Raw genomic sequence first — 14,075 nt, forward strand, 5'->3', positions numbered from 1 at the left:
ATTTGTTACCACTGTATAAGTACTAGTTCAATTCAGTATAATATAATTTTAATTACAAAAATAAAGCTTTTATCTACTTTCATCTGGTTTTGATTTCTTCATTTTTATTATAAGATCCCTTCATAAATATTATGTAATTCATCTGTGGTTCTACTAAAATGTCTAGTTTTACTCAAATGGGAGATCAGACGGTAGCCTTAACATATGTGTTCTGTTTCTTCTCATCTTGTATGTCATTAGTAAAAATAAGGATGGTTATGATGTATAATGAAAATGCAGATTCATAACATGATTAGCTTGATGTAAAACAAATTTTAAAGTGCCCCAGGCTTTAAAGACATTACTCTGGATCTGTGCCCATGTTGTGTATACAAAGTGCTTTTTATATTGTAAGAGCCTAGAATCAACCTGTTAGTGAAAATACCAGTAAATCCCAAATGACACACGGAGGGAGACAATTATAAATGGTGTCTGCTCACCAGAGCGTGTGTGATGGGGGCAAGGGGCAGTGTGTGTGTGTGTGTGTGTGTGTGTGTGTGTGTGTGCACGCACATGCGTGTGAGGGAGCATTTGAGGATGAGTATGTTGGAATATCTTAGATTCCTCTAAGAGGATGAGAAGGGGGGGAATCTTCAAAGCAATTTTAGAACCAAAGCACCAATGTGTGTCTACACGATTGGTACTCACATCTCTAGAACCCTGGCTTTAGAGATAACACCATGAGGATAAATTTAATAATAGACGTTTACCTTAGCCCTGGTAAAAGTGAATACTAATTTTTCACTGTCTTTCAAAAAACCAAAACCTTACCAAACCACTTGCTCCTAAGTCATTGTTTGTGTGTGTCCCTGGCTTCAACCTGGCCCCTGGTTATAGTCTGCTCTTTCCTCTTTCTCCCGATTTCCCAATGTTCTCATGTACCCAGTTTCCAGATGAGTGAAAAGAAGTTACGGGCAGTTTCATGTCACGTTGGCATGGAAAAGACTTGAGCATGCCTGTTAGACTAGGCACCGGTGGGGTTAGGGGTTAAGACAGAGACAGGAAGTGCAAAAGGCTCTTTCTTTTTTTTTTTCCTACTGAAACTTACCTGGAGGTCTACCATGGACCTAATTTGCTTGCTTTTAATTGGTATCTAACTGAAGGTTTCAAGGACATTTCAAATGGTGGGGACAATATGAGGAAAAGCATGTGTGCCCTGGGGGAACTCTGGACAGTTTAGGGCTAGAGCAGAAAGGGCAAATAGGTCATCCTGGCGGCCAGACTGGAAAGGTGGACAGTGTCTAGACTGTGGAGAGCCTCCCAAGCTGTTTTATGGATTCAGTTTTAATCTCTGAGAATGGAGTCAGCTGTTAGAGGATCTTAAGCACTGCAGTGAAATCATCAGAGTCCTAATGTCTGAGGTCGACGCCACCTGCAGTGTGGCTGGAAGAGAACGCTGGACGCAGTGGGCCCAGCTGGGAGGCTGCCTGACTGGGGCAGCTGAAACAGGGCAGAACCCAAGGAGACCGCGTGCAGGAGATGGAGAGGTGGCATCAGCTGACTTGGCACTGGATTTGGATGTGGAGAAGGAAGCGTCCAAGAAAACCTTAACACGTCCAGCTTAGCTTATTGCTTGTGTCCCCAAGTGAAAGAGAGAAATAGAGAAGCAGGTTTGGGGCTAAGAATATGAGTTTCCTTCAGTTCAGATTGCCTTCCAAGTGTTTATGGGAAAGCTAGCCGGTGACACTACAGGGGGATAAGATTGTAAGGGAAGTATGTCCAGAGAGATGCGGAGCTGAACTCTGATAGACAGTAGGCACTGGAAATTTCAGGCACAGGGAACAACACAAAGGCAGGAAGCTGTGCGTCAGGTTTGAGAACTAGTTGGGTCTCCGAATGACTACAAAGAAGCAGGGTATGCAGCAGGCTGGGGCTGCAGGCTGAGGAAGGAGGCTTGTGCCGGATTACCCAGGGCCCCTGTGATAAACTGGTGAGTTTGAACTTCACCTTCAAATCTATGAAGGATATTTTAAATCAGAGATATGATGAGATTCGTATTTTATAAAGAGAGTGTGGCAGTGTGGTCACCGTGTTGTGGATAGATTGGGTTTGGAGCTTAGAAGATGTCGTCTGTTAGGGCTGTGCTGTTACAGTTTATGCAGGACTCAGAAGTGAAATCAAAGTTAACTTTATTTTCCACAAGCAATGGCATCCTGCTTCCAAGCACACAGTAGCAAAACGAAACCTAACAACAATTACAACGGTAACAACAAGAAAAATCCTTAAACGTGTCTATTTCAAGGTAACAGAATCTCTTAGGTGAACAGGTGGTCCTTTCAGGATGTAATCCCTGATAGTTCTGGATTCTCTGGAACACCTTTGCTCACCTTTCTCCCTGGGGTGATCTAAGTACCTGGGGGACTCATTCATGTACCATCCTGGCCTTGGGGAAGGCCTTGGGGTAGTTGTAGCTCTTGCATCTCTGGTACATGTGCTGTGCTGGGTGTTGCCTGTGGCTCACGTGGACATCTCCTCTGGTTGCCGTGAACGCTGTCTGGTAGCAGGCACCGGTGTGGCTAGTCCTGTGTGGTCCTGTCCAGCACCACGCTGGTCCCTATTCTTCAAGTCCTTGGTCCCCACAGTGGCCTCCAGGCTCAAGTGACCTAGTGGCCTCCTCATTTTCACAAAAGGCCTTTACTTAGTTGATCAAGTTTCTTGACACTTTTGTGTCCCCACTGGAGACCCAGGAATTCTTGTCCGCCTTCTCTCTGCCATACTGGGATGGGTTTTCATGCCTGAAGAAGACTTTTGTGTATAGAAAGGAATTCACATATTCACCTGTGTTTTAATAAATAGTTGTTTAGCCCAAAGCTTAAAAAGTCAACTCATAGAACTTATTTTACTTATAAATCTGGTTATTTTTCACAAAATAAGAAAAATTACTTTCACTTAGCTATTTAACCAATTGAAGCTTCTTTAAACATTAACTCCATTTAATTAATCAAATTCCCTTAGCCATTTCAAATTATAATCACAAGTCTATGATTTCAAGATGCAGTAAAGATTTCCAATATCCTAAAAAGTTGACTAAGAATATACAGAACAACCCAATGAGTATAAAATATATTACTTTACTGATCCTCAAACTTTTAAGTATTAACAGTAAAAGTCTCTGCTTTCTTCATTCATGTCTTCACATTTTACATTTTTATGGTAAAATATAACCCATATATATATACATTTTTTATTTTTTTAAACGTATTTCTGTGTATTCCTGGAGTTATAGGATAAACTTACCAGATCCCAAGAGAATACCAGGTAAGGTTACTAGTTGTTGATTATTGACCATTCAGTGAGACAGAAGCCAGCAGTGGCTAAGGGGTAGACTAAGTAGAAAAGAGGGGTAAAGACATTAATATCAGGCTGGTGGGTATGGGGAAACATATACAAATACATAGACACAGGAGTGAGCGTAGGGTATGGGTGACAGAAAGCAGGATGGTGTGGACTAAATGGGTGCGGGGGAGGGGATGTGTTAGATAGTTCAACTAGATAGTCATGAAAAAACTTTCAGTTAACTTTCAACTATTTACATTCTAATTATTCATGCTCTTTGTGTTTATGTCATGTTATTGTATGAGCAAGAAAGCAGAAAGAAGAAACAAATGGAGATGGAAGTCAAATCAGGGGTGTTTATTGTTTGTGTGGAGAGACTGGAGTCATCCTTAATTTCTTTCTTTGCCTCAAACCCACATCCAATCTACAAGTTCTGTTGGCTCTAGTTCCAAAACATGCCCTAAATCTAACTACGTATCATCTCCCCATAAAACCCTGGTCTAGATTATCACCATTTCTCACCTGGACTACGGCAGTAGCCCCCTCATTTGCCTCCCTGCCTCTGTTCTTGGTCTCCTGTTGTCTATCCTACACCTACAGGCAGCAGCCAGAGTGCCCTCTCTTATGTATAAATCAGATCATGCCATTTTTCTGCTCAAAAACAAAACAGAATCAAGCAAACCAAAAAAAAAAAAAAAAAAAAAAGAAAGAAAGAGAAAAGAAAAACACCTCTAGTAACTTCCTATAACACCTAGAGTAAGATCCCAACTCCTTACCTAACCTACAATGCCCTGTGCTCCACACCAGCCCTGGTCCTGTTCTTTTCTTCACGTTCTCTATCCTCTGGTTCTTTCTTTCTTCCCTCCTACTTGTCAAGCTGTTCACTTTGAACTTGCTGTTTCTTTTGTGTGGACCACCTTCCTCTCCCCTGCCCACCCGCCCCAAGATTTTACAAGTCTATCACCTTTTCATCATTTGTGTCTCAACTCAAGTGACTCCTCTTCCAAGAGGCTTTCCTTGACTAGCTGACATAGCACCCACCACTTCCCTCATGTCCTTCTCTACCAAATTTTACCTGAATTCTTTTCTCTGCTTGTCGATAACCATTGCATGCGCACACACACACGGGAGCAGCAAAATGTCTATTTTTCTACAGTATATTGATTTCAATCAAAATTATATGTACATCATCTTACATGTCAAAGAATTCTATAAAAATAACACCACCTACACGTATGCACTCTACAGCCACAGCATGTAGTATTCTACAATTCCTTTTTAATAATTCAACTTCATACTCTCCTCTGATTGTTTAACTCTCCTTTCCATATATTCATATGTATCTACTCTTCTATCAGTTTTTTCATCTTGATGAAAACTTTCCTGGTGCCTCCTGACCTTCTTCAATCTGGACGGCCATGCCTGGTTCAGAGCTATCCTCCTAGAAATTCTCTTTATCATCAACACCAGGGATTAGAGACTTCTCTCTCCTATTTCATTTACTTATTTCATAAAGGAACTTTGCTCCCATATTTCAATGGAATGTATCATCTCTTAGCTTCCTGAGAAAGGATATTAGGAAAATAATTTTTTGAGACTTGACATATTGGCAAATATCTTTAATTTAAATGTCTTCAATTTTTTTACTTGTTATAAAGTTTGTTAGGGTACAAAATTCTAGGTTGAGAATTATTTTTCTTTAAGGAATTTGAAACATTGCTTTATTACCTTCTAGAAATACATGTTCCAGTTAAGAAGTTTGAAGTCATGACCCATGCTTTGTATGTGATCTGTTTTTTCTTTCTAGAAGGTTATAGGCGCTACCCTCTCTCCTAGTGTTTTGAAATTTCTCAACAATATCAGTTGGTATGTTTTGTGTTTTTTTTTCAGTTGTTTTGTTTGGTATATATTAAGCTCTGAAAACTCATGTCCTAGGAAATATTTTAGAATTTTTTATTTAAATTTTACCCTTTATTTTCTCTGCTCTCTTTTTGAAACTCCAGTTATTTGGATGTTGGACCACTAGGTTTTCTTACAGCTCCTGATTTTCTTATATTTTCTGTTCTTCTCGCCTATTTTCTGTCTCTTTCACTCTATTCTCTGGGAAACTTCCTCAGTTTTATTTTCCAAACCTCAATGAATAACACATTTCTGTTATCCTACTTTTTATTTCTAAAGGCTCTTTTTTGTTGTTGGATGTTCTTCTTTTTAAAAAAATTATAATTATTATTATTTTCCTCTCTTGTTTCATGGTTACAGTATCTTATTTCTTGAGGGATATCAGTTTAGTGAGAGTTTGTTTTTGTTTTGCTTCCTTTTGCCTGATCTCTGTTTCCTGCAAGTTGCTTTTCTCTGTTCATTTGGTTTCTACATTTCTTGGTAGAGGCTTTCCTCAGACATAGATAATCCAAGTTGGTGGTGTAAATTGGGATGCTTTTCAGCTTTTCTCACTGCCAACACTAGATTCAGCTTTCTCAGATCTGCTAAGTCAGTTAGCAGTCAGTAGTGGTCTGCCTGTTTTTTCACTTATAAAATTTGTTACTGTTTTCTTATTACCTTCCCTTTTAGTTCTTTGGGATTTATGCTTTTAAAAAACTCTATTTAGTGTTGCTCTAGTAGGGCTTGTAGAGAAAGCAAAAAATAAATGCTCATGTCCAGTTGGCCACCTTTTAATTTATCTACTCTCTTTTATGCATACATGATAAGTGGGAATTCTGTCTGTCTTGTTTACTGCTTCATCTCCTAGTGCCCACATTTCTGGCACATACTAAATGCATGATATATATTTGCTGAATGACTGACTGGCTGGCTGACTAGCTTGGTTAGTTGGATTTCTGAACAGTCTAAAAGATGCAAAATTTTAAAATGACAGCATTGTTGGATACATCTGCAATGAGGTACTTCTGAAAGGCAGAGGATGCAGACTTTATTTAAAGATACTTTTACTCTATTGTGTATCCTTAAATTTTTTAAATTAATTTTTCTAGAGTTTTTGGTTAAGAATTTAAAAAGGAAATATGAACTGATGTTGGAGTAACAGGGCACTTCAGGAGAAATATGTTGGGTGTAACTAAAATACAGTGTATGGTAGCTTTTTAAAAAAACTGAACCTTAACTTTTTATTCCATTTTCCTGTCTCACCCAAACACATACACCAGGTGAATACAGTGATCTCAGCTCTCTTCTAATTTCTTAATTTCCTTAGAGTTTGGTTATTCCCCAGTGTTAGGATGGCAAATTTCTAGCACATTTTCCATGACTCAGTTTTGTTCCATGAAGTATTTTAAGTATGTTTTGAACATGAGACCAACATTAACTCTCTTATGATGATAAGTCCAACTTTAGAGTTTCCAACGGGGGGCAAATATAACAACATGTAAGGAGAATAAAGGAAAACATAGAAGCAAAGGAAATTCAGGGAAATCATTTTTCTTTCACAAACCCCTGGCATGTTCCCTCAAGTAGCCAAGTATGCATGTATTAATTAATTTGAATAAAATTTATTGATTACCTATTATGTGTACCAAGCTGTGCTAAAACTGGAAACTCAACCATGCCCCGTCTGGGCACTCATTCTATACTTGTTTAATTAAATTGATTTGCAATTCAGTTTTCTATTGCTATTTTACTATCCATAAGAGCTTTCCCGTAGCAGTAAACATTTTAAGCCCCATGCCATTTTGGAAAGTTGTGGAACCTTCCTGCATCCTTTTTATTGTTTAGCCTGTTTACAGATTATAAATTGACACTGTAAGTGATATGACCACAAAGGGCACAGAAAAAGCCCGTGCTGAAGCCAGAATTAGAACTTGAATCTGTCGTGCATTTGTTTTAGTCTAGTGAGTAGTACCCTCTGAACTGTAGATAGATTTTAATAATTCTACGCATTTAAGGAAAAGGGCACCATTTAAACCTTGAACAGTAATAGAAATACAATCAAAGAAGATGGAGGGCTTCCCTGGTGGCGCAGTGGTTGCGCGTCCGCCTGCCGATGCAGGGGAACTGGGTTCGCGCCCCGGTCTGGGAGGATCCCACGTGCCGCGGAGCGGCTGGGCCCGTGAGCCATGGCCGCTGAGCCTGCGCATCTGGAGCCTGTGCCCCGCAACGGGAGAGGCCACAACAGAGGGAGGCCCGCATACCACAAAAAAAAAAAAAAAAAAAAGATGGAAACATAGGGGAAGGAAATAAAGATTATCATATGTTGCTTCCTGAGGTCTTCAAATGAAATATCTCATTTAAAAAAAAAAAAATCTCTTTTTTGGGGATTTCCCTGGTGGTGCAGTGGCTAAGAATCTGCCTGCCAGTGCAGGGGACACAGGTTTGAGCCCTGGTCCAGGAAGATCCCACATGCCACAAAGCAACTAAGCTTGTGTGCCACAACTACTGAGCCTATGCTCTAGAGCCTGCAAGCCACAACTACTGAAGCCTGCGTGCCACAGCTACTGAAGCCCATGTGCCTAGAGCCCACGCTCCACAACAAGAGAAGCCACCGCAATGAGAAGCCCGGGCACCGCAACGAAGAGTAGCCCCGGCTCGCCGCATCTAGAGAAAGCCCGCGCGCAGCAACGAAGACCCAATGCAGCCAAAAATAAATAAATAAATAAATAAATAAATAAAATATCTTTTTTCAAATCTAGGTCATTCATTGGTTAGTAATAGGCATGATTTTGGGAAAATGTAAACACAAAGCTTAGAGATGTAGATTCCTCCTTTTAAATAATCTTCAGTAATTAATCATGAGTTAATTTATCTGTGGAGAGTTAGGTCATTTTTTAAAAAATTTATCAAATGCAGTGCCTCCCAAAAGAGATGAGTATACTAGTAACAGTACTGTAAGTGTAAAACATACAAAAATCTGCATATCTAAAAATGTTATCTTTTTTCCCCTTTAGAATGTCTAAGTCACAGACACTCATTCTTTAAAAAAGGCCTAGGATCCAGCTGGCTTTCTGATTATTGTCTTGAATAACTTCTTTCTTGTTTTCCGCTTTGTTTTTGTCCGGGCCCTCCTGCACCTCCTCCCTAGCCCTCTCCAGCCACTTTCTGCTGCTGAGGAAGAGCTGTCCTCTCAGGCAAGGACAGGAAGGAAAGTGAACAGCTCTCCCAGGAGGCCGCAGCTAATGGGGGTTTTGCGGATCTTTCAGCAGGGGCTGTCGATGCTAACGGCGCAGTAGAGGTCTCCTTTACTGGCTCTCTGACCTCTTGGTAAACTATTTGTTTTTCCTTATATTGATTAAAAAAACAAGCCACCAGCCTGTAACTCCCTATCAACCAGGTGTTGTTTTGAAGAATCATGCACGTTTAAAATATACGATTTCAGGAAAAAACCCTGATCCTGGACTTGGTTTTACTTTGCAATTCAGGTAAACCAGATCATCGAAGATGTTACAACAGAATCCCTGAAAGAAGCAGCAGATGCTTCCAGACTTCTGTTTTTTCAAAGAATATGAACTACAAATTTTAAAGGATCAGTCTCATATACCCAATATTAGGCCATCTGAAATAAGAATTCTTATTAATTATGAGCATCCAAAGACTAAAAACCTTGAAGCTTTGTTTACATTTTGGCCATAAAAAGGTACTCTTACTATTCAAACAAACTGAAGCTATTGTTTTCCTTAGCATGTAATGCAGTCTACTTTGTCTTACTCTATAGCATTCTAAAGTAAAATTCAAAAACCCAAGGCAACTTGATCGCCTGCAAGTATGAATCTTTACAGTAGAGAAACCTCCAGATTGTATACCTATTGACATTGCTTAATAAAAACATCTAGAATAATGGTGCTTCTGGTTGTGTTTCCAATAGCAATGTGATTGCAGCACCCTGTGGATTAAGTTACCGATCCTTTGAATTCTGACCTTCTGTCTAAAACAGCTTTAGAGGTTACTCTTTTTTTCCGATTTGGGAGCCTAGAGGGGGGAAAAGTTAATGCTGTTTGAAGGAAGAAAAAATTTCTATAGGTTATTAGATTTTGGTTTTTTTATTTGTCCCCTTCCTGGCAAATCCTTTGTAGCAATAATAGAGCCTCTTGATTCTGAGTACTTAAACTATACCTCCAAATACATAAGGAGAATTGGAGTGCATTTTGAATGTAATTATTTCCTCGATGAATAAATCAAGTGCTTATGATGGAATAGCTATTAAGATCCAAGCAATATCACATTGGATAAATAAAATTAAGGACTACAACAGGGAAGAAATTGATAGAACTGTCCATACAATTGCTTGTTGTAAATTCAGACCCTTAGCTGCTCTTTTTAATATAAAGAAAAAGTTGGGAATATTTATAATCCTGCTTTAGGAAGGTAATTCACATTTTTTGGTATATAATGAGAAAAAAATATATAGCTCCTGATTTGATCATTCAAGTTTAAGGATTCATCACATTTTTGCCCCTATTGACCATTTAATGTATGTACTTTTATTTTTGAACCAGCAAATTAACTTGCAATATGTGTTTGTAAATAATCAGATATTGTATAGTGATGATGTCTATTCTCTATTAAATATATCATTTCCATATATCACACACCTTTCTGGATTTATTAACTTTATTAGGTGTCACCTTGCTCCAAAATGATGATACAACCAGGACACAGTGATGTCCCCGTGCTCTGTCTGCTGTTTAGCGGTAACTTTGATGGTGCTAGAGAAAGAAGGCAGATTCCAGAACAAATAGTTGGAGGCGGGGGGAAGCATATTTTTAAAAAACAGGATTCATACAGATAAGCTGTTACATTATGTGTTAAAATGAAGGAAGAATGTATATAGAATGCCGGCACAGAGTAAGCACTCAATAAACGTTAATTCCCTTCCTTCTTCCATGAGATAGTCATCATTTCCAAAGAATTTAAAAACTGTGAACTCAGCTGTCATGAAACCTGGAAAACACAGAGCAAATTTCCAGATCCTCTTAAAGGTATCGGGAGGTGCTGACAAGATGGGTTTTGCCCATGGCTTAGAGAAAAAAAGGTTGAAGAGACAACCTGGGTTTTCTAGGTTGCTTCATGTCAACAGAAATCCATTTTATAGTTTGAGAAAGCAAAATAGCTTATTGCTCAGATTAAGCATATGATCCCAAGACCAATTATTTACATATTTTTGCCAGAAGGAAGAAAAAGTAACTCTCTTTGCCATTTGGGAAATCAGTTGATTTTAAAAGAGAAAACCCAATATGTCCTATTTTTTTTTTAGATTAAGTACCTCTATCATCCCATTCCCTCTTCTTAAAAACCTACTGCTGCCGTTGTTATCATTATCAGTTTCAAGAAGTGCTGCTCAAGCTTTCTATTAATAATAATTTTTTTAAAAAACATCCTATAGGCAGTCATTACTACATATGATAACAAGTCTCCCACTCTACATAAATAAATGGGTATTATTCATATGTAATAACCAATGTGCTTATTAGGGAGCCAGGAAATAGGTTATATTTCCGTATTGTGTTGGTATAAAGACTCTAATTTTTATTACAATAATTTTCCATGGTACAGTGAATAGTTAGTAATTGCCTCCTTAAATTTGCTGTTAAAAGCTATTCATCTTGGAATTTGAATGGGAAACATTTAGCAAAATACTGGTAGACATTCAGTTTGGCGGATTTAATGTCATTCTTAAAATAAATAGAGGATGTTTTACTTGGTTACGTTTCAGCAGAAGGCTACTGGGAGCAGGGCCCTCATTGCAGGTCTCGTGCCATTGGGAAAGAGTAGGTCATGGAAGTGACCACTCCACATGCCAGCAAGGATGGTAATGTCAGCCATCTAGACACTGTTCCAAAGGTTCCATTAAAAGCCAGGAATGTAGAGCCATGGCATGGACCACGAGAAAAAGAGTTATCGGAAGCAGAGGCGCTGGAAGTACAGTATTTTGGAATATTTGCTGTTCTACTTTGAGCAGTTTAAATCACAAAATGTTGAATATTTCCAGGTATTACTGATTTTAAGAATGTGGAAGAAATAATAACTAGGATTTCGCTTTTGAAGAAAAAGCACTGATCTTTAAGTGCTAATTCTATTTTGCAACTTACTGTACCATTATTCTTGAGTGAGAATCTTCAAAAGGAATGGTAGAAGCAGAGAGGTAAGAGATAGTGGGCATCAGACCAGGTAATTCCATGCATGCTTAATTCTAAAATGATTTAAAGGTAAACAAAACTAGAAGAAAAAAACTTCTGAGTCTATCTTTTATTGGAAACTTCACAACTACTCAAGAACTGTATTATCGTTCCTGGAATGGAAAAAGGGAAAGGGAGACATGTTTTAGCTTTTGCTTTCTCAGTGTTTGTTATATTTAATTGGATTAATCAACTGTATATTCATGTTATTTTAGAAAAGTTCCAACTTACCTTTTCAATTGTTCTAATGGATCCCTTATATCTACCCATGTCTTTTTTCTTTTTTAATTAGGCACATTTATTTTTGTAATCATGCCTTCATTTAAACTTCTCTGTTCACTGAACAGCACTAACAACTTCTGTCAAAATTGCAGACTTCTATATAACCAGGCACATATCTAGACAACAGTTTGCTCTGTGTGATAAAACTTGTTTGGAGATACATGAAAGATATCATCCTTTTTGAGGGTATTCAAACATTTTGTTACAGTTGACTATTCCAAGCGTTTTCCTTTTCCAGATAAAATTTATTTTTGTTTTAGTGTGGAAAAGGCATATTAGAAATTTTTTCCTCCTATTCATATGTTTATGTGTTGAAATTTTTCCAGGAAACATCAGAGAGTAATGTTTTCTACTATCACCTGTTTTTACTAATGGCGGATTTTCAGCAAATTTTCCTAATTTCTGTTGTAATGGGTATGACTTTATTTAGGGAACACCTTGGTCCTTAAAGTATATGGTTAAGTCATGTAATTATAGTTGTGAAAATTTAGAAATAGGAAGTTAACAGTACACTACAAACTGGGTCTTCTTAGTCATGGCTTACATTTTGGCTATTTATCAGAGGATAACTTATTTTGGTGTGCGTTGTATGGTATTGATTACATATTTGATATTCAGAAGTAGTAACCAGACAAAATTTATAGATACGCATGTGATTGTTTTTAGGCCATCTAATTTTGCTTTAGGAAAAGGAAAGCATTTAATAGTGATACACACTTTTGAAAAGTTAAAAAAATAAATAAGTGGTATACATGGATATTTCTTGTAGCCAATGACTAAGCTCTTTGTTACATAACTATGCAGCATGACCTATATCATATCAATTAGTGCTCACGTTACATTCATCATGCTTTTCATCATTTTCTTCATAATGACATGCATCATTTCTTTAATGGTTCTTGTTGGGTTATATAAATAAAAATAATTGAATTTCAATATAAAAACTAATGTAATGTGATAAATTTGATTATATAAAAGTCAGATATGTTACATGATATTCCTGCTGACTTCATATAGTTTGTGTCTTCTGGATTCGCCAGTATAATCTTTCATGGATCAGAAAAATAATATTTTATCTTTTATACCTAAAATAATTTTTAAACTATGGGAAGCATGGCCACAATAGCTTAAAGTTTCAAATATGGTTGAATTCTCCAAACAGCATCTCAAATTTTATATTTTATGGAGCTTAGAAATAAATGTGATAGCAAAAGCAGTTACTGTGTGGGTCTTTGATATCATAGATTGAATTATTTTATCCCATGGCACTAGAGACCTCCATTACATGCTGTATTTTATTTTCTGCATATATACTCTAGTATACTGAATAACCAATACTTCTGGTCTGGGAAAGTGCTGTAGGTGGTAACGTAATTCTATTTCGGCTGCATGAACAGATCCAATAGCAAACAACTGATTTTTGACCTTGCTTCCCAAATATGGTAGGTGGCTAGTCCATGATTCCTTGCCGGTACCATACAAAATGAAATCCTAGGTGAGTTTGCAGTTTAAGCGGTCTCTTAGGTTTGACAAAGTGTTCTCTTCTGAGGAATTTAGATTGGCATCCTTGGGGGGGGGGTAGGGGGTGGGGAGTCCATATTGAATTTTGGTCATTAGAAGCTTTTTCTTTGTTTGCATTGGAATGGTGCTTTCATTTACAAATTAGTAAAGTAAAGGTAAGACTGTCTGTTTTATGAGTTGATGATCTGAAATGTATTATAAAATCATTTAACAAGTTACTGTGATTTTTAAAATGTTTTTTCATACCAAGGCAGGAGCCTTAACGAAGAAGATGCTTATTATTACTAATAAAAAGACTAGATCCATAGACTAGTATTACTGTTAATGACGAAACAGTTTTAAGGAAAATCCAACGGGTATAAAGATTCTATTTTAGAGTACAAAATTGGTTATGATGAGTAAAAATAAACATTTGTATTTGAACTGTGGTATAAGGCTGGCAAAAAGCAGTATAATAATTAGTCATGTAAGTGATGCCTTCTTTAAATATTTGAAATCAATATAATGGTTAAGTTATTGATCTAATAACTGAAGTCATTTATTTGCCTAAAACGTGATAGTAAGTAAATATTTTAAACTGTAATTTAGTCGTAATCTGAATAGCTCAACTACCTAGGTGAGCATTGTAGACTTTCATGCATAGATTGAGTTTAGTTAGAATTTTTTAAAAGAACAGACTGTAAGGAAAGAGTTCTAGGTAAAATAAATCTTCTCCCCCAAAATCATTTTAAAATATCAACACTGAAATGTTATCTGGTTCACATCCAAAAAAATTGCTGCTGTAAAACTTGCCATTCTAGAAATCACTGCAGAATTAACATTCAGGCTTTCATTGTTAAA

The 14,075-nt window shown here is 37.4% G+C and overlaps 1 protein-coding gene across 10 annotated transcripts in view; it reads left to right on the forward strand.

Annotated features, from left to right (window-relative positions):
• The window catches only part of EYA1 (EYA transcriptional coactivator and phosphatase 1), a 344,098-nt gene that overhangs the window by 159,104 nt on the left and 170,919 nt on the right, over positions 1 to 14,075 (forward strand). The gene's annotated exons all lie outside the window — the stretch shown is intronic.

The sequence above is a fragment of the Physeter macrocephalus genome, chromosome 15, assembly GCF_002837175.3.
Source record: "Physeter macrocephalus isolate SW-GA chromosome 15, ASM283717v5, whole genome shotgun sequence".
NCBI lineage: Eukaryota > Metazoa > Chordata > Mammalia > Artiodactyla > Physeteridae > Physeter > Physeter macrocephalus.